Source organism: Triticum aestivum, chromosome 2A (genome assembly GCF_018294505.1).
Source record: "Triticum aestivum cultivar Chinese Spring chromosome 2A, IWGSC CS RefSeq v2.1, whole genome shotgun sequence".
Taxonomy (NCBI): Eukaryota; Viridiplantae; Streptophyta; class Magnoliopsida; order Poales; family Poaceae; genus Triticum; species Triticum aestivum.
This window is the reverse complement of record NC_057797.1, coordinates 725232068-725254938: the sequence shown is the minus strand read 5'-3', so window position 1 is coordinate 725254938 and position 22871 is coordinate 725232068.

The following is a 22871-nucleotide window of genomic DNA, read 5'->3' as shown; positions in this document are numbered from 1 at the left end:
CCCGAGCCACACTACTTAAGCTTTCTCCTCTCCAAGCTCGACCTACAAGCTCCATTTTCCATAATATTTGTCTAGGTTTAGCGGTCCGTCACGCCCCGTCCCCGTCTTCACCGCCGTCGATCACCCGCGCCGAGCTCATCGCCGGCACCACCGTGGTGAGCCTCTTGTTCTTATCTTCTTTCTGAAAGGAAAAATATTCTTACTTGTATGTTTACATAGATACTTGTATTATTTTCTTACTTTTATTATTGCATCTTATATAGTGCGATGGTTTTGGTATCCGCCCCCGTCGGCCCTCGTCCTGTCTATGATTCGGATGTGGTATATATATTATCTTTATAACTATTGGTTCATTTATTGTTTATGAAAATTATGCCGACCAACGTGACATAGATTTTATTTATGTAGGATGTATGTGAATCGGAAATGCCAACCGACCCTATTGTCGAGAGGTTAAATTTAGTTGAAGAAGAAAACAATTTGTTGAAGGAAAAAATAAAAAAAATTGAGGAGGAGAAGATGATATTGGAGTTGCATGTTGCGGATGTCGTCGATGATCACAAGATCAAGATGGATGCAATGCGCTTGAAGATTAGAAAGATTAGAAAATATGCCATTCATACCGAGGCTTGGTATCATTATGCCGTTGGATCAATTGTTACCTTGGTTGCGATTATGATCGCATTTGTTTTCGCATTGAAATGTTTTACATAGTTTCAATGTATGGTTTAATTAATTAGATGCTCTGGAGAGCTATATGTTGTTAGATGAGAACTATGTATGCACTTTGGTTTTAATGTGATGATGAACTTCTATTAATTTGGACACTTAATTATATATAATGCACGCAGATGAACCGGCAATGGATGTACGGTGACAGACACACCTGCGAGTACATTAAGGGCGTGCATGAGTTTCTCGATGCGGCTGAGGCAAACAAGCAGAATGGTTTTATGTGTTGTCCATGCACTGAATGTGGGAATACGAGGTCTTACTCTAACCGGAAAATCCTTCACTCCCACCTGCTTTACAAGGGTTTCATGCCACACTATAATGTTTGGACGAGGCACGGAGAAATAGGGGTTATGATGGAAGACGGCGAAGAAGAAGAGTACGATGACAACTATGTGCCCCCTGAATACGGTGATGCTGCAACGGGGGGAGCTGGTGAAGATCAAGAGGAACCAGACGATGTGCCCAATGATGCTGCAACGGGTGAAGCTGCTGAAGATCAAGAGGAACCAGACGATGTGCCCGATGATGATGATCTCCGCCGGGTCATTGTCGATGCAAGGACGCAATGCGAAAGTCAAAAGGAGAAGCTGAAGTTCGATCGCATGTTAGAGGATCACAAAAAAGGGTTATACCCCAATTGCGAAGATGGCAACACAAAGCTCGGTACCGTACTGGAATTGCTGCAGTGGAAGGCAGAGAATGCTGTGGCTGACAAAGGATTTGAGAAGCTACTGAAAATATTGAAGAAGAAGCTTCCAAAGGATAACGAATTGCCCGACAGTACATACGCAGCAAAGAAGGTCGTATGCCCTCTAGGATTGGAGGTGGAGAAGATACATGCATGCCCTAATGACTGCATCCTCTACCGCGGTGCATACAAGGATCTGAACGCATGCCCGGTATGCGGTGCATTGCGGTATAAGATCAGACGAGATGACCCTGGTGATGTTGACGGCGAGCCCCCCAGGAAGAGGGTTCCTGCGAAGGTGATGTGGTATGCTCCTATAATACCACGGTTGAAACGTCTGTTCAGAAACGAAGAGCATGCCAAGTTGATGCGATGGCACAGTGAGAACCGAAAGAAAGATGGGAAGTTGAGAGCACCCGCTGACGGGTCGCAGTGGAGAAAAATCGAGAGAAAGTACTGGGATGAGTTTGCAAAGGACCCAAGGAATGTATGGTTTGCTTTAAGCGCGGATGGCATTAATCCTTTCGGGGAGCAGAGCAGCAATCACAGCACCTGGCCCGTGACTCTATGTATGTATAACCTTCCTCCTTGGATGTGCATGAAGCGGAAGTTCATTATGATGCCAGTTCTCATCCAAGGCCCTAAGCAACCCGGCAACGAAATTGATGTGTACCTAAGGCCATTAGTTGAAGAACTTTTACAGCTGTGGAATGGAAACGGTGTACGTACGTGGGATGAGCACAGACAGGAGGAATTTAACCTTAAGGCGTTGCTGTTCGTGACCATCAACGATTGGCCCGCTCTCAGTAACCTTTCAGGACAGACAAACAAAGGATACCACGCATGCACGCACTGTTTAGATGACACTGAAAGTATATACCTGGACAAATGCAGGAAGAATGTGTACCTGGGCCATCGTCGATTTCTTCCGACCAACCATCAATGTCGAAAGAAAGGCAAGCATTTCAAAGGCGAGGCAGATCACCGGAAGAAGCCCGCCATGCGTACCGGTGATCACGTACTTGCTATGGTCAATGATTTACACTACGTAATCTTTGGAAAGGGTCCCGGTGGACTAGCTGTTCCGAATGACGCTGAGGGACACGCACCCATGTGGAAGAAGAAATCTATATTTTGGGACCTACCCTACTGGAAAGACCTAGAGGTCCGCTCCTCAATCGACGTGATGCACGTGACGAAGAACCTTTGCGTGAACCTGCTAGGCTTCTTGGGCGTGTATGGGAAGACAAAAGATACACCTGAGGCACGGGAGGACCTGCAACGTTTGCACGAAAAAGACGGCAAGCCTCCGAAGCAGTATAAAGGTCCTGCCAGCTACGCTCTTACGAAAGAAGAGAAAGAAATCTTCTTTGAATGCCTGCTCAGTATGAAGGTCACGACTGGCTTCTCGTCGAATATAAAGGGAATAATAAATATGCCAGAGAAAAAGTTTCAGAACCTAAAGTCTCATGACTGCCACGTGATTATGACGCAACTGCTTCCGGTTGCATTGAGGGGGCTTCTACCGGAAAACGTCCGATTAGCCATTGTGAAGCTATGTGCATTCCTCAATGCAATCTCTCAGAAGGTGATCGATCCAGAAATCGTACCAAGGCTAAGGAGTGATGTGGCGCAATGTCTTGTCAGTTTCGAGCTGGTGTTCCCACCATCCTTCTTCAATATCATGACGCACGTCCTAGTTCATCTAGTCGACGAGATTGTCATCCTGGGGCCCGTATTTCTACACAATATGTTCCCCTTTGAGAGGTTCATGGGAGTCCTAAAGAAATATGTCCGTAACCGCGCTAGGCCAGAAGGAAGCATCTCCATGGGCCATCAAACAGAGGATGTTATCGGGTTTTGTGTTGACTTCATTCCTGGCCTTAAGAAGATAGGTCTCCCTAAATCGCGGTATGAGGGGAGACTGACTGGAAAAGGCACTCTTGGAAGAGACTCAATAATATGCAGGGACGGATATTCTTGGTCTCAAGCACACTACACAGTTCTACAGAACTCTACCTTGGTGACCCCGTATGTCGATGAACACAAGAACAGTCTGCGCTCCAAACACCCGGAGCAGTGCGACGACTGGATTACATGTGAACACATCAGGACTTTCAGCAGTTGGTTGGAAACACGTCTCAGAGGTGACAACACTGTTTGTGATGAGTTGTACTTGTTGTCCAGGGGACCATCTTTGACTGTATTGACTTACAAAGGATACGAGATAAATGGGAATACATTTTACACGATCGCCCAAGATCAAAAGAGCACCAACCAAAACAGCGGTGTCCGCTTTGATGCAGCAACCGAGAGCGGAAAGGACACATATTATGGTTACATAGTGGACATATGGGAACTTGACTACGGACCTGATTTTAAGGTCCCTTTGTTTAAGTGCAAATGGGTCAATCTGTTAGGCGGCGGGGTACAGGTAGACCCACAGTACGGAATGACAACAGTGGATCTGAAAAATCTTGGGTACACTGACGAACCGTTCGTCCTAGCCAATGATGTGGCACAGGTTATCTATGTGAAGGACATGTCTACCAAACCGAGAAAAAGAAAAGATAAGGAAGCGAATACATCATACGATGAGCCAAAGCGCCACATAGTTCTTTCAGGAAAAAGGGACATCCTGGGAGTGGACGGCAAGACAGACATGTCTGAAGATTATGAAAAGTTTCATGAAATTCCTCCCTTCAATGTCAAGGCTGACCCAAGCATCCTGATAAACAATGAAGATTATCCATGGTTACGGCGCAATAAGCAAATGACACAAGCGAAGAAAAAGTGAAGACTTTCTCCCGCAACTATTATGATGATACCATGCCAACTTTGTAACACACGAACATGCTACCATTGTCCGTTTTGTACATGCACATGCTATGTGGGTGAAATTATGATACCATGCCAACTTTCAACTTTTTCAGAGTTCATTTGAAATGCTTTCATGTCTTATGGTTCGGCCCTCGTAATACCATGACCATTAGTCCCTGGCCCATGCCAACTTTCAACTTTCAACTTTCTAAAACTAATGGCACTAACAGAAAGTTTATAATTTTGCTCCTCGCCCCTGGCCCATGACCATTAGTCCCGGTTTGTGCCACAAACCGGGACTAAAGGGTTGGTCCTCGTTGCGGGCAGAGTTTAGTCCCACCTCGCCAACCGAAGGGGGCTCACACCGGTTTATAAGCCCTTCCCTCTCTGCCTTGTTGAGCTCCTCTCAAAGTGAAAATAGATGCCCTAATAGAGAAAAGTTTAACCTAAATTCATAGTGAATTTCTCTGAAATTCATAGAAATTTACTAGGAATTTAGGTTGAATTTTCTCTATAAGCGCATCTATTCTCATTTTTTAGTAAGTTAATCACAAACTTGTGATTCAAACAATTTTCAAAGAATTTCAAATTTTAATTATTCAAATTTGAAAACTAATGGCACTAACAGAAAGTTTATAATTTTTCTAAAACTAATGGCACTAACAGAAAGTTTATAATTTTGCTAACCTAAAAGCAAACAGAATTAAAAATTAAAGCAAAAAACAAAAGAAAATAAATAATGCAAAAAACAAATCAAAAAAACAGGAAAAAACTATTTTTATAGTAAAGTTAATCACAAAATAAAATAAATAAAGCAACAAAGAAAACAAAAAAAACTAAAAAAGTGTTTTCAAATTTGACAACTAATGGCACTAACAGAAAGTTTGTAATTTTTCTAAAACTAAAAGCAAAAAGAATAAAAAAATAAAGCAAAAAACAAAAGAAAATAAATAATGCAGAAAACAAAACAAAAAAACTGGAAAAAATAGCAACAATAAGTATTTTGTTGTAAGTAGAAACAAAATAAAATAAATAAAGCAACAGAAAGTTTATAATTTTGCTGACCTAAAAGCAAAAAGAATTAAAAAATAAAGCAAAAAACAAAAGAAAATAAATAATACAGAAAACAAAACAAAAAAACTGGAAAAAAATAAAAATGGCAACAATAAGTATTTTGTTGTAAGTAGAAACAAAATAAAATAAATAAAGCAACAAAGAAAACAAAAAAACAAAAAAGTGTTTCAAATTTGAAAACTAATGGCACTAACAGAAAGTTTATAATTTTTCTAAAATTAAAAGCAAAAAGAATTAAAAAATAAAGCAAAAAACAAAAGAAAATAAATAATGCAGAAAACAAAACAAAAAAACTGGAAAAAAATTAAATATAGCAACAATAAGTATTTTGTTGTAAGTAGAAACAAAAAAACAAAAAAAAAAAAGTGCCACCTACTGGGCACCCACGGCCTGAATACGACTAGAAACCCTACCATGGGCCAGGATTCAGGCCCGTGGGAGGCCCAGTAGGCCCACAGGCACACATTGCACGGTTAGGCCTGAAAGCCTGCTTTAGAGAGGAGCTCGAGAGGGAAGGCGCACCGCACCTTATAAACAGGTGCGGCTCCCTCTCAACTAGCAAGGTGGGACTAAACATTTGGGCGCGGGGCAGCACAAGGCCTTTGGTCCCGGTTGGTGGCACCAACCGGGACTAAAGGGGGGCATTGGTCACGGTTGGTGCCACGAACCGTGACCAATGCCCCTCTTTAGTCCCGGTTGGTGCCACCAACCGGGACCAAAGGCCGCCGCTTCCCGCCCTTTGGGCTGCTGAAAATTGGCCTTTGGTCCCGGTTGGTGGCACCAACCGGGACTAAAGGGGGGCATTAGTCCCGGTTTGTGCCACGAACCGGGACTAAAAGCTTTGCTATATAAGCAGCACTTAGCAGTTTCTTCAAAATCCATCCCTTTCTTCTCCGCCCTACGCCCGCTGCTCTGCCTCGTCGCCGTCACCGCCGAGCCGTTAGGCTGCTCCACCTCGTCCTCACCGCCGCCTCCGATGCCGTCAGGCTGGTCCACCTCATCGTCGTCGCCGCCTCCGACACCGTCAGGCTGCTCAACTTTGCCGTCGCCGCCGCCCTCGAACGCCACCTCACCGTCGTCCCCACGCCCCGACGCTGCCCACCGTGCTCCGCCACCCCTCTGTGAGCACCTGCCTCGCGCCCCTGCCTTGCCTCGCTCCCGCGCCCCTGCCCTGCCCTGCCCCGCCGGCGCCACCGCTGCCGCCATGCCCCTCTGCCCCGCCGGCGCCACCACTTTTTTTATTAGTTTAATTTTTTTCACATATATATATAATGTATGTGGCTATATGTTTTTGTTCATATGTTGCAATATGTTTTATTTTATTTTTATTAGTTTATTTTTTGTTCATATGTGATGTATATGTGTATGTGGCTATAATGTATATGTGTCTGTGATGTATGTGGCTAGAATTTGCTAAATATATATGTTAAAAATGTTTTTTTGTTCATAGAAAGTTTTTTGTTCATATATAGAAAGTTACAATTTTAGAAAAGTTTTATATATGCAAAAGTTACAATTTTAGAAAAAGAAGGATATGAAAGAAGAAAATAAGAAGAGGAAAGAAAGAAAAAGAGGAGAGGAAAAGAAGAGGAGAAATAAATAAGAAGAAGAAAAAAGAAGGAAAAGAAGAGGAGAAGAAGAAAGGAATAGTGGAGAGGAAGAGAAAATAGAATATTCTATTTTCTCTTCCTCTCGACTATTCCTTTCTTATTCTCCTCTTTTTTTTCTTCTTTTTTTTCTTCGATCTTCTCCTCTAGCTATTCCTTTCTTCTTCTCCTCTTTCTTATTCTTCTTCTTCTTCTTAATTTTTATCGGGAACGAGGGTGTCGAGGATCGCCGAGGGGTCGAGGGTCGAGAACTAGGGTAGAGGGTCGAGGGTCGTTAAGGGGTCAAGGGTCGAGGGTTCGAGGGTTCTATAGGGTCTAGGGATCGAGGGTCGAGGGTTCCAGGGTCGTCTAGGGGTCGAGGGTTCCAGGGTCATCGAGGGTTTGAGGGGTCTAGGGTCGCCGAGGGGTCGAGGGTCGTCGAACATGAGAGGAAGAAGAGGATAAAAAAGAAGAGGAATAAGAAAACAAAGAGGAGAAGAAAGAATAGAGGAGAAGATCTCCTATATTCTTTCTTCTCCTCTTTTTTTATTCTTCTTCTTCCTCTTTTTTTATCGGGAACGAGGGTCGTCAAGGGTCGCCGAGCGGTAGAGGAGAAACCCTAAATAGAAAGTATCATCGATGTGAGATACATGTACCGTCGGTGTCGGACACTACATCCACGTCCCACAAGTGGCGCGGGCTTCGACGCCCACGTCACTTGTGGGACGTGGATGTAGTGTCCGACACCGACGGCCACTATTCTTCTTCTCTTTTTTCTTCTTCTTCCTCTTCTTCTCTTTTTTTCTTCTTCTTCCTCTTTATTTTATCGAAAACGAGGGTCGTCGAGGGTCAGGGTCGCCGAGCGGTAGAGGAAACCCTAAATAGAAAGTATCGTCGGTGTGAGATACATGTGGCCGTCGGTGTCGGACACTACATCCACGTCCCACAAGTGGCGCGGGCTTCGACGCCCACGTCACTTGTGGGACGTGGATGTAGTGTCCGACACCGACGGCCACATGTATCTCACACCCACGATACTTGCTATTTAGGGTTTCCTCTACCGCTCGGTGACCCTCGACGACCCTCGTTCCCGATAAAAAAAGAGGAAGAAGAAGAAAAAAAGAGGAGAAGAAAGAATAGAGGAGTTCTTACTCCTCTATTCTTTCTTCTCCTCTTTTTTTCTTCTTCCTCTTCTTTTTTTATCCTTGAAGCGTTGTCGAGGCCACCCCAAACCCTAGAGAAGCAGCGTCGAGGCCACCCCAAACCCTAGAGAAGCAGCGTCGAGGCCACTAATTAATATTAGTTCTACGTTTGCCACTAATATATCCATCTGTCATGTTTGAATAATAATTGCCATGTTGTCAATATTTGTAGAAACTATGGACACCGCCCGAGACGAAGTACAAGAAGAGTTGTTGGGGGACATAATCGCACGAGGAAGTGATGCCGTCTGCTCGTTGTTTCTCAACGACACCGATGGTCTGGAAGCAGCTGGCTATGATTATGATGGCTCCGGTGACCTAATGCCGGTGCAAGAAGGAGACCGTGAGGACGGCTCCGGTGACCCAATGCCGGTGCAAGAAGGAGACCGTGATGACGTCTCCGGTGACCGAACCGAGTCCGGCCAGGTATATATATTAGTTAAGCTTCTGCTGACTAGCTAATTGATGCATTCATTGTTTTGGTATGTACACATATTAATTAAGTCTTTGTTCTTTTTTCTAGCCCTCCGGATCGAGCACAACTTCGGTAAAGAGACGAGGCCCGAAGAAAAAGTTGAGCTCGGATGAAAAGTTTGAGATCATAGCAATCGCGCCCGACGGCCAACCGATTGAACCCCTCCGGACAAAGAGCGCATTTGTTGCTCAGTGCGGGGTTTTGGTTAGGGACAAGATCCCGATCAGCATCCAGCAATGGTTTAAGCCGGCTACAGAAGACCCTGAGGTGTCTTATGTCAATGATATGCAGAAAAATGATCTTTGGACTGAGCTGAAGTCAAATTTCACCCTACCGCCAGAGGATAATCCAGAGAAGCCAGTTAAAGAGCAATTAATCAAGTCTTTTGCTCTTAAGAGGATGGCAGAACTATTCAGGAGGTGGAAGAAAGAGCTGAATAAGTTTGTCGAAAATAATGAGACACCAGAATTCAAGGGCAGATATGAGAAGATCAGAGATCACTGGCCCGCATTTGTGGCCCACAAGACATCGGAAAAGAGTAAGAAGATGTCGGCGACAAACAAGCAAAATGCTGCGAAGAAGAAGCATCACCATCGCACGGGGTCAGGTGGCTACCTCGTAGCCCGGCCTAAGTGGGCCAAGACTGAGAATGATCTGGTTGATAAAGGGATCGAACCAGAGACAATTAACTGGCCAGACCGTTGCCGGACTTGGTTCTTCGGGGCTGGCGGAACCTTGGACCCTGTAACAGGGAAGTGCATTTGGACGAACGATCAAATGGACATACCAGTCAGGAAGCTTCAGCAGTATATCGAAGCAGCGCAGCAAGGGACGTTCTTTCCAGACAGAGAGAACGACGAGCTCACAATGGCCCTCGGGAATCCTGAGCACCCTGGACGGACACGAGGCACACCAGGCTCCATTCCGTAGAAGGTTGGGTTTCCGGACGCAGGCGGTTACAAATCCCATGAGAGGAGGAAAAAAGTGCAGCAGAACCAAATGCAGGCGCTGCAAGCAAGGGTACAAGCGATAGAGGAACGAGAAGCAAATCGCAGCAAACGTACTGCCGAAGCTTCCCCCGAAGCTACCCCGCCATCTCAGCGGAGAAGCAGCGTGGCTTCCACCGAGCTGCTTCAGCCGGAGCATGCCTTGACGGCTCCTGCCAGCTATCCCATGGATGCTATCACGGAGTCTCAAAATTGCCACCTTATGACGCAATGGATGAATTTGAAGGTCAAGGCGGATGTTGGCTCTGTTTATCCTACTGAACCCGGTGCAACTTATCACTGCCGGCCGATTCCAGAAGGATATGCTAGGGTGATGGTGGATGAAATAACGGAGGGATTTGAGGACCTCCAACTTGACCACCCTACCAGTGAAGGGGAGACTAGGCTGGGGTCTGCTCTGAAGACTCCATGCCTATGGCGGAAGGAGCTTATCAACCTTCCGAACTGGACGCCTCCGCCTCCTCCTCCTCCGGCAAGTCAGGGCACTCCGCCTCCTCCACCGCCTCCTCCTCCGGCGAGTCAGGGCACTCCGCCTCCTCCACCGCCTCCTTCTCCAGCGAGTGACGATCAGGGCACTCGACCGGCTCCTTGTCCAGCGCGTGTCGGCACTCCGCCTCCTACTGTGCCTGCGCCGACGCGCCCGAGCAGCCAGCCTCCTCCTTCTCCGCCTCGTCAGCAAGGGCGGAAGAGACCTACCGCCGCTCCGGCTGCTCCGGCGCGTCGTAGTCCTTCTCCTCCGCCTCGTAAGCAAGTAAAGAAGACAACCGCTCCGTCTGCTCGGTCGGCATCTAGAAGTTACCATACGAGAGGACCCCGGAGGAGAATGCCGAGATCACGCGAACCGAAGTGGATGACTGGTTTCAAGGGTTGAAAGCAAAGAGACATCCACCTCCGGAGGAGAAGGTAGATCCGGTGAAAGCGAAGCGCACTCTGGCTGCCCTGACAAAATCACCCAAGTCTCCGCCGAAAGGAAACTATGAGCGCATTATTGGAAAGGAATTTGCCGAAGCGGAGCGGTCGGGAAGTACTGTAGTGATCAAAGGCTGAAAGAACGACGAGCTGGGAAACAAATTGCCCAGCTCGGCGAACAAGTGAAGCAATCGTGCCCCCCGCTCAAGGTGCCTAGCGACAACGTCGCTAATGATCCGAGGATGGTGCCCGGTTATAGCAATCTTGCCAATTACCTGCCCGATGATGTACATTATGAACCCATGGAGGTGCAGATACAAAGATACGAGTACGGGAAGCCTCTCGTCAAAGATGAAAGATCTCTATCAACGATGATGCGAAGATTGCATGATTGGTACCTGAAAATCTGCAGAGACTCTGGGGGGAGGAGTACTTTGTATGTGAAAGTTAAAAAGGAGCATGACCTCGTTGGAATTGAACTGTTGCCTGTTCCATTTGAGGAGTTCTTTCAGTTTTTCAATCAATTGGCCCTCGATAAAACAACGGTCACCTGCTACTGTCTGTAAGTAGTACTACTTCTGTCATTAAGTCTCTCTATATAGCTCAGCTCTTTCATTGCATGTATTTATAATCATCCTCACTATATTATGCAGATTGAAGATCGCCGAATTGAAGAAAAGACAAGTCGGTGATATTGGGTTCATTAACACATATCTCATAGATGCAACTCAGGTTAAATTTCATGCCGCAGATACCGAGGCCAACTTGCTACGATCGTTGGTAATAAATGAAAACAAAGATATAATACTCTTTCCTTACAACTTCAAGTGAGTGTTACTGTCTTGTGCGTATTCGGTTTCCCTTATATATATATTAGTCAAGGTTATAGTAATGTAATTGATGAGTTATGCATGTGTGTGCAGTTACCACTATATTCTCCTAGAGATTAAGCTTGAGCAGGGACTAGTAACTGTCTTAGACTCAAAACGAAAAGATCCCCAGGACTATGCGGACATGACTCAAATGCTCGAGAAGTAAGTTAAATCGATCATTATCCACCATATCAGCAACTTTGTTCATTTCCTGATATATCAAGTAATTGTTTTCTTTGTCTGGCAGGGTTTGGAAAAAATTCTCCAAAAAAGCTCCAGGACTCCCGAAGAAGCTGCAATTTAGACACCCGAAAGTAAGTACTATAGTAGCATGTTCCACGCATCTCCTATTGATTTGGCATTCTTGCTTATTAGTTTGATTGACCTCTATTTCTTGTAAAGTGGTTGTGGCAGGAAAAAGGGAATGATTTCTGTGGATACTACGTTTGCGAGTCCATCCGCCACACGACCTGTGAGCGGGGCTACACTGACGAACAATATGAAGTACGTAAATAACAACATTCACAATTTTATTTTATTACCATCATTTGTGTTGAGTTTCATTCATTCATATATATATATATGTATTGACCCCCTTCTTCAAATTAGATGTTTCAGAAGCGGGATGAACTCCTAGCACCAGCTCGCATGCGAGCAATTCAAGAGGAATTGGCGGCATTCTTTCTTGACCACATGATCGCTGAAGACGGAGAATACTATGTGGACCATGAGTCCGTATGATTATATTTGTAAGAGATAATTATTGTATATATGTAGCCGGTAGTGTCGGATAGATATACGAGAACTTGTTGTTCGACCAATCTCTCGGAGAAGGAGAGGTGGTCGATATCACTTCTCTCTGTATGCATATATGTTCATGACGATCTTCTGTTTCCTTCGTTTGCTTACTAGCTAGCTAGCGTGTCTAGTCCTCTCTATACGTATGTATAGTACGTAGCATCGACCAAGCACGGACATAAGAGAGGACACTTCTCTCTATTAATTATAGCTAGCTAACACAATATATGAAACACCTAAATTAACCCCCCAAGACCCCCAACCCCCCCCCCCTTCAGAAAAAAAACAAAAACCCCAGCCACAGAAATGCTGACGTGTGGATGCCTATTGGTCCCGGTTGGTGCCACCAACTGGGACCAAAGGGTCTCCTGCCTGGGCTCCGCGCACAGGCCACGTGGAGGCCCTTCAGTCCCTGTTCTGGACTGAACCGGGACTAAAGGGGCAGGGCATTAGTACCAACCCTTTAGTCCCGGTTCAGGAACCAGGACAAAAGGCCCTTACGAACTGGGACAACAGGCCCTTTTTCTACTAGTGTAATGATGTGCCTTTTCTACATTAATTGAGCAAAATAGTGATTCCATAGATGTGAATTTTGTATTGCCAAACAATTTTAATAACAATGCATATAGAGGTAATTTTAACCCTAGGCCTTTTCGTGGAAATTCCTCTAATAATTATGGTGGTTCCTATGGCAATCCTTTTTATAATAATAATAGGAAAACCTCTGATCTTGAGAATAATATTTAAAAATTTATCAACGCTCAAAAAGTTTTCAATAATACGATAGAAGAAAAGTTGAAAAAGATCGATGACATGTTGATGTCTACTACGCAACCTTCTTCATGTAGACTCGTGTTGGGCCTCCAAGCATAGAGTTTTGTAGGACCTTAGCAATATTCCCTCAAGTGGATGACCTAAGGTTTATCAATCTGTGGGAGGCGTAGGATGAAGATGGTCCCTCTCAAATAACCCTGCAACCAAATAACAAAGAGTCTCTTGTGTCCCCAACACACCCAATACAATGGTAAATTGTATAGGTGCACTAGTTCAGCAAAGAGATGGTGATACAAGTGCAATATGGATAGTCGATATAGGTTTTTGTAATCTGAAAATATAAAAACAGCAAGGTAACTAGTAGTAAAAGTGAGCGAAAATGGTATTGCAATGCTTGGAAACAAGGCCTAGGGTTCATACTTTCACTAGTACAAGTTCTCTCACAATGATAACATAGTTAGATCATATAAAAATCTCTCAACATGCAACAAAGAGTCACTCCAAAGTCACTAATAGCGGAGAACAAATGAAGAGATTATTGTAGAGTACAAAACCACCTCAAAGTTATTCTTTCTGATCGATCTATTGGGCTATTCCTGTAAGTGTCACAAACAGCCCTAGAGTTCGTACTAAAATAATACCTTAAGACACACATCAACCAAAACCCTAATGTCACCTAGATACTCCAATGTCACCACAAGTATCCGCGGGTTTGATTATATGATATGCATCACACAATCTCATATTCATCTATTCAAACCAACACAAAGAACTTCAAAGAGTGCCCCAAAATTTCTACCAGAGAGTCAAGACGAAAACATGTGCCAACCCCTATGCATAAGTTCACAAGGTCACAGAACCCGCAAGTTGATCACCAAAACAAACATCAAGTAGATCACGTGAATATCCCATTGTCACTACAGATAAGCACATGCAAGACATACATCAGAGTTCTCAAATCCTTAAAGAGTCATTTCGATAAGATAACTTCAAAGGGAAAATTCAATCGATTACAAGAAGATAGAGGGGGAGAAACATCATCTGATCCAAGTATAATAGCAAAGCTCATGGTACATCAAGATCGTGCCAAATCAAGAACACAAGAGAGATAGAGAGAGACCAAACACATAGCTACTGGTACATACCCTCAGCCCCGAGGGTGAACTACTCCCTCCTCGTCATGGAGACCGCCGGGATGATGAAGATGGCCACTGGTGATGGTTTCCCCCTCCGGTAGGGTGCCGGAACAGGCCCCCAATTGGTTTTTTGTGGCTATAGAGGCTTGCGGCGGTGGAACTCACGATCTAGGGTTTTTTCAGGGGTTTATGTCTTTATAGAAATTTTTGGCGTTGGTTTCACATCAGGGGGGTCCACGAGTCAACAACAAGACCGGAGCACCCTCCCTGGGGGGTAGGGCGCACCCTCCACCCTTGTGGTTGACTCGGGACTCTTTTGCTTCGGGGGCTTCTTCTGGTCCATAAAAAATCACCGTAAATTTTCAGCTTATTTGGACTCTGTTTGATATTCCTTTTCTATGAAACTCAAAAACAAGGAAAAACAGAAACTGGCACTGGGCCCTAGGTTAATAGGTCAGTCCCAAATATCATATAAAATAGCATTTAAATGCATATAAAACATCCAATATGGATAATATAATAGCATGGAACAATCAATAATTATAGATATGTTGGAGACGTATCAAGCATCCCCAAGCTTAATTCCTGCTCGTCCTTGAGTAGGTAAATGATAAAAACAGAATTTTTGATGTGGAATGGTACCTAACATATTCATCCATGTAATTTTTTCTTTATTGTGGCATGAATGTTCAGATCCATAAGATTCAAAACAAAAGTTTAATGTTGACATAAAAACAATAATACTTCAACCATAATAACAAGGCAATTATGTCTTCTCAAAATAACTCGGTCAAAGAAAGCTTATCCCTACAAAATCATATAGTCTGGCTATGCTCCATCTTCATCACAAAAAATATTCAAATCATGGACAACCCTGATGACAAGTTAAGCAATTGTTTCATACTTTTGATGTTCTCAAACTTTTTCAACTTTCATGCAATACATGAGCGTGGGCCATGGACATATCACTATAGGTGGAATAGAATATGGTGGTTGTGGAGAAGACAAAAAGATGGAGATAGTCTCACATCAACTAGGCGTATCAACGGGGTATGGAGATGCCCATCAATAGATATCAATGTGAGTGTGTAGGGATTGCCATGCAACGGATGCACTAGAGCTATAAGTTTATGAAAGCTCAAAAAGAAACTAAGTTGTTGTGCATCCAACTTGCTTGCTCATGAAGACCTAGGATAATTTGAGGAAGCCCATCATTGGAATATACAAGCCAAGTTCTATAATGAAAAATTCCCACTAGTATATGAAAATGACAAAATAGGAGACTCTCTATCATGAAGATCATGGTGCTACTTTGAAGCACAAGTGTGGTAAAAGGATAGTAGCATTGCCCCTTCTCTCTTTTTCTCTCATTTTTTGGGCCTTCTCTTTGTTTTTATTTTGGGCTTTTCTCTATTTTTATATTTCCTCACATGGGACAATGCTCTAATAATGAAGATCATCACACTTTTATTTAATTTACAACTCAATAGTTACACTCGATACTAGAACAAAAGATGACTCTATATGAATGCCTCCGACGGTGTACCGGGATGTGCAATGAATCAAGAGTGACATGTATGAAAGAATTATGAACGGTGGCTTTGCCATAGATACGATGTCAACTACATGATCATGCAAAGCAATATGACAATGATGAAGCATGTCATAATAAACGGAATGGTGGAAAGTTGCATGGCAATATATCTCGGAATTGCTATGGAAATGCCATAATAGGTAGGTATGGTGGTTATTTTGAGGAAGGTATGTGGTGGGTGTATGGTACCGGTGAAAGTTGCACGGTACTAGAGAGGCTAGCAATGGTGGAAGGATGAGAGTGCGTATAATCCATGGACTCAACATTAGTCATAAATAACTCACATACTTATTGCAAAAATCTATTAGTCATCAAAACAAAGTACTACGCGCATGCTCCTAGGGGGATAGATTGGTAGGGAAAGACCATCGCTTGTCCCCGCCCGCCACTCATAAGGAAGACAATCAGTAAATAAATCATGCTCCAACTTCGTTACACAATGGTTCACCATACGTGCATGCTACGGGAATCACAAACTTTAACACAAGTATTTCTAGAATTCACAATTACTCACTAGCATGACTCTAATATAACCATCCTCATATCTCAAAACAATCATAAGGAATCAAACTTCTCATAGTATTCAATGCACTTTATATGAAAGTTTTTATTATATCCCTCCTGGATGCCCATCATATTAGGACTAAATTCATGACCAAAGCAAATTACCATGTTGTTTAAGACTCTCAAAATAATATAAGTGAAGCATGAGAGTTCAAAAATAAAACCACCACCGTGCTCTAAAAAGATATAAGTGAATCACTAGAGCAAATGATAGACTACTCCAAAAGATATAAGTGAAGATCAATGAGTAGTCGAATAATTATGTAACTATGTGAAGACTCTCTAACATTTAATAATTTCAGATCTTGGGTTATTATTCAAACAGCAAGCAAGACAAAATAAAATGACATTCCAAGTATAGCACAACCATGTGAAGAAGCAAACATAGGCTCAATCGAGGCTAACCGATAATTGTTGATGAAGAAAGGTGGGATGCCAACCGGGGCATCCCCAGGCTTAGATACTTGAGACTTCTTGAAATATTAATTAGGTATGCCTTGGGCATCCCCAAGCTTGAGATTTTGTGTCTCATTAATTCCTCTCATATCATAGTTTCCTAGAATCTTAAAAACTTCATCCACACAAAACTCAACAAAAACTCGTGAGATAAGTTAGTATAAATCCATGCTAAACCTTATCATTCTCTACTGTAGAAATTCACTAAAAATATAATTTGACATTGCATACTAAATGCCTCGGCATATTTAATACTCCTATCCTCAAATAGAATCATTAAATAATCAAACATATGCAAACAATGCAATCATAACAGCAATCTGTCTAAACAGGATAGTCTGAAGAGGAATCATACTTCTTTAACTCCAAAAATTCTGAAAAATTACCACACTGTAGATAATTTGTTTTTACTCATTGTGTAGACATTTCAAGATTTTATCATGTTCTGACTATTCACCAATATTCAAAACATAACAGCAAACTTTTTGTTTTCAAACAGCAACATACAGACTTGGAAAATAAACAAGTAAGGTTACCGATGAACGAAGACAAAGGAGGGGATGCCATCCGGGGCATCCCCAAGCTTAGATGCTTGGATGTCCTTGAATATTTCATTGGGGTGCCCTTGGCATCCCCAAGCTTAGGCTCTTGCCACTCCTTATTCCGTTGTCCATCGAAATTTTACCCAAAACTTGAAAACTTCACAACACAAAACTTAATAGAAAACTCGCGAGCTCCGTTTGTATAATAAAACAAATCATTCGCTTTGGTACTGTTAAGACAAGATTCATAATTTTTCTCACATGATGTCTACTGTACCTTATCATTTCCACAATTTATATCACTTAATATAAGCAATGGAAACACAAAAACAAGCAAACTATGCATTGAAAACAGAATCTCTCAAAAATAGAACAATCTGTAATGATCTAGATAACCACCATACTTCTGCTACTCCAAAACTTCTGAGAAATTAGGACAGCCTGGGAAATTTGTATATCAATCTGTGCAGAAAGAATTCGGATTTTATCACACTTCTGTAAAAATGAAAATTATTTTACTGGGCACAAAAGTTTCTGTTTTTGCATAGAATCAAGTCAACTATCACCATAGACCATCCCAAAGGTCTTACTTGACACTTTATTGAAACAAAATCTATAAAACATGATTACTACAGTAGCTTAATCATGTGAACACAATGTTGGGTTGTCTCCCAACAAGCTCTTTTCTTTATTGCCTTTCTAGCTAGGCATGAGGATTTCAATGATGCTCACATAAAAGATAAGAATTGAAACATAACGGGAGCATCATGAAGCATATGGCAAGCACATTTTAGTCTAACCCACTACCTATACATAGGGATTTTTTGAGCAAACAATTTATGGGAACAAGAATCAACTTGCATAGGAAGGTAAATCAAGCAAAACTTCAAGATTTTCAACATGTACAGAGGAAACTTGATATTATTGAGATATGTATATGCATATGTTCCTCTCTCATAATAATTTTTAGTAGCATCATGAATGAATTCAACAATATAAATATCACATAAAGCATTCTTTTCATGATCCACTAGCATAGAAAATTTATTACTCTCCACATAAGCAAATTTATTCTCATCGATAGTAGTGGGAGAAAACTCAACAAAATAACTATCATGTGAAGCATAATCCAATTGAAAATTAAAATCACGATGACAAGTTTCATGGTTATCGTTATTATTTATAGCATACATGTCATCACAATAATCATCATAGATAGCAACTTTGTTCTCATAATCAATTGGAACCTCTTCCGGAATAGTGGATTCATTACTAAATAAAGTCATGACCTCTCCAAATCCACTTTCATAAATATTATAAGATTCAACACCCTCCAAAATAGTGGGATCATTACCTAGAGTTGACACTCTTCCAAACGCACTTTTAGCAATATAATCATCATAAATAGGAGGCATGCTATCATCATAATAAACTAGCGGGGCCACCCGCGCATTTTTGCGGCTAGATATATTTAAAAAATTCATAGTTGGTTTCACTTCTTTTTTGCCTATCACTTATTTTTTATTGTTGTTGTTGTTGGATTATTTTTCACCTCCGGTTTGGCCTTTCATATGGCAATCATCATAGAGGTTATGTTACATCCAAAGACACATTTTTCTTAAACTTGTTACTATTTGATAGTAGTATTTGTTACACTAATATTTCTATGTGACCTCTCATTGAACAATATCTATATTTTACTATTATTTTGTTGACAATTTTTATATGCCTTACCCATACCTTTGCAGCTCTACCGAGTACCACTGTTGTCAGTGGGAATGACAAAGTAGGCATGCTCGTCATTCTAAATCCCACCCTGAGTAAATATATGATATGCTAATATCTTATGTCTCTAAAGCATTTCTTCCACTTTTCCTATTGTTTTAAGAGTACTGAAATGACATACGTTTCCATGATAGTTGACATGGGATTCTAAACCAAATGGTCTTTTACCATCTCTTAATGAAGTTCTCTTCTTCTCAGAATATGACCATTCTCACGTTGTTACATCTTACAACTACCACCAATAGATGTGTGAAAAATCTTATTCCCAGCTTGATTACATTCTATCACCTCATAACTTCAATTATAACATACTAATCTATGCATTTCATTTTTCGGTTGGATTTCCTTTCTAAATTAACTTCTCGTTTATTAATTCCAAAATTTGGACATTTAGAGGAATTGCATCCTTTATATATTTTACATAAATTTTTCTCGCCTATGAACTTCTGTAATAGAGTAGTAGTGTCTTTTTCCACATAATGATTGTTATATTTATTATAGATTTCAATAATCATAGAATTTAGCTACATTTCTATAATACTGACCCCAGTATGACCCAAGATGCGGCTACATTTCTATAAGTTGTACTGTAGCTACCAGTATGACACATTTGGTTGCCAGTGTTAAATCTATCTTTATAACATCCGGATCACCCTGTTGGATTTATATTTCTTCTCCATGCATGGGTGGCTTTTTACTGAGCTCAAGCATGTACATGTAATAACTTAGACATGTAGTGGTTTCCAGAAGTTGGTGAAGATGTGAAGACAAAAAAGTGTTTTCTTGAACGTAGTAAAAGCATGAATTCATGGATTTTTTAATTCTCTTGTCATCTGAATTTTATTTCGCTTTAAATAATTTTTCCAACTTTTGGATTGGACTTCCAAGGATGCTCACCTTCATCCGTTTATTCATAAAATTAATTAATGTAAAACTGATATATGTCATTAAAAGACACAATAATGTGAGTTGGAAATGAATGCAGTAACATTTTGCAAAACTTGTACATTTCCTTGAATTTCATGATCATTACTATTATTATTTGAGATCTGCATATATTCAGCGATGTTATATCAACAAAACAAACTTCCCATAAAATACTAATTTTATATATACATGAATCGATAACTGGTGTACAGAAAAAAGTTTGATGTATACATATGATCGAAAGTATATCATAGTTAGAAGCTCCTAAGCCAATTTGTCGAGTGGATAGAATCAATTGAAATATAATAATTTGAGATTCATATTGACTTTTCTATTGATACTATTCAGGCAAGTATGCAAGCTTAAGGCAAGAGACATGCACGTATGTATTGGTTCATATGCATCCCAAACGACCCCTGTTGGATTTCTTAGGTTGTTTCTTCTTTATTAGGCTCCATATGCCAGTTCTACTGCAACTGTTCAGAAACTGGTTGTACATAAAGGAAGCTGTCAGTTATGTTGTATGTATAACTCTATAAATAGTTATATTGTACGTAAAAGGAAGCTATCAACAGTGTAAGGAGGTATGCCAAAAGTTGTTGGCTTTGCTGTTGCCTGTCGTGCCTTGCGTCGATCTGTTACGTCAATGCTGTTGTGCCTTGTATTCTTTGGGTATCCGAGCGCCGTGAGTACCCAATACACCCGGACTTCCTGTGTTGTGCCTGCTCTGATCTGCCAAGCATCATGGCCGTTGTTGTGCTCCTGCCGGCCGTCCAGTGTGTATTGGAGTACTTTGTGGCTGCTTCGATCCACGGAGCATCATGGCCGCTGTAGTGCTCCCGCGGGAGTCGGAGTGCGTGCTGAAGAAAGTTTCGCACGTCCATGATGTATTGAGGGTTTTTTTGCGAGTGTTTGCATAGTAGCTCGTGCAGAGCTTCCATTTGGTTCTAGACATGCGTTTCTTTCCAGTAATCAATTCATATATGGATGCATAGCCTCGCGCCTGCTTTGATCCGCCGAGAATCGTGGCCGTTGTTGTGCTTCCGTCGGTCGCCCGAGTGCCCACTCGAGGACTTTCCATGCGTCCTTGATTTCTAGTGCATATAGAGCTACATGTAAGCATCCTTCTGGTTCTCTACTTGCCTATGCATATTCGCTCGGAATCAATCCAGCCATAGATGCATAGTCTCGCACCTGCTTCAATCCGCCGAGCATCATGGCTGCTTTTGTGCTCCCACCGGACGTCCAAGTGCGTACAGCAGGACGTATCCTTTGTTCTTGATGTGTCAAGTGTCTGCACAGTAGTTCATTACAGCTACATGGACGTGTCCAAGTTGGTCGCCACTTGCGCATACACATCCCTGTCGGGAATTAATCCATCATCTATGGATGCATAGTCCCATGGGATTGTGTACGTCCCCTTACAGCCACCTTTTTTATTGTATTATGCAGATAAATCTTCACCGTTGACAAAACTTAACTTTCAAAAGATAAATCTACACCGTTCGTTTTCTATCGTTTTAATAATATAATAGAAGAGTTGCTGATCAAAACTCGGAGGACAAAAAATATCATCTTCATCAAACATAGCATCCCTGTAACACCCACGATGCGGTTATATCTCCCACGTGTCGGAGCACGACTTAGAGGCATAACCGCATTGTAGGCAATGTCGCAAGAGGGTTAATCTTTACACATCCCATGTACTGAATAAGAAAGAGGTACATAGTTGGCTTACAATCGTCACTTCACACAATAACATAAATATAGCATTACAATCATCCAGATACAATCAAGGTCCGACTACGGAACCCAAAATAAAGACAACCCCAAATGCATAATGTCCCCGATCGCCCCAACTGGGCTCCACTACTGATCGTCTGGAAAGGAAACGTAGTATCATCCTGAGTCCTCATCGAACTCCCACTTGAGCTCAGTCGTATCTCCTGGAACGGTATCATCGGTCCCTGCATCTGGTTTTGGAAGTAACCTGTGAGTCACGGGGACTCAGCAATCTCACACCCCCGCGATCAAGACTATTTAAGCTTATAGGTAGGGAAAAGGTATGAGGTGGAGCTGCAGCAAGCACTAGCATATATGGTGGCTAAGCATACGCGAAAAAGAGCGAGAAGAGAAGGCAAAGCACGATCGAGAATCTATGATCAAGAAGTGATCCTAGAAATACTTATGTTCAAGCATAACCCGAGACCGTGTTCACTTCCCGGACTCCGCCGAGAAGAGGCCATCCCGGCTACACACGCTGTTGACCCATTTTAATTAAGTTAAGTTTCAGGTTTTCTACAACCGGACATTAACAAATTCCCATCTATCCATAACCGCGGGCACGACTTTCGAAAGTTCATATCCCTGCAGTTGTGTCCCAACTTAGCCCATCACAAGCTCTCACGATCAACGAAGGATATTCCTTCTCCCAGGACGGACCGATCAGACTCGGAATCCCGGTTACAAGACATCTCGACAATGGTAAAACTAAACCAGCAAAGCCACCCGAATGTGCCGACAAATCCCGATAGGACACATATCTCGTTCTCAGGGCACACCGGATGAACACTACGTACAACTAAAACCAACCCTCAAGTTTCTCCGAGGTGGCGCTGCAAGTGGCTCTGTTTTGGACCAACACTCAGAGGAGCACTGGCCCGGGGGTTTAAAATAAAGATGACCCTTGAGTCCGCGGAACCCAAGGGAAAAAGGCTAGGTGGCGAATGGTAAAACTAAGGTTGGGCCTTGTTGGAACAGTTTTATTCAAGGCGAACTATTAAGGGGTTCCCATTATAACCCAACCGTGTAAGGAACGCAAAATCAAGGAACATAACACCGGTATGACGGAAACTAGGGCGGCAAGAGTGGAACAAAACACCAGGCATAAGGCCGAGCCTTCCATCCTTTACCAAGTGTATAGATGC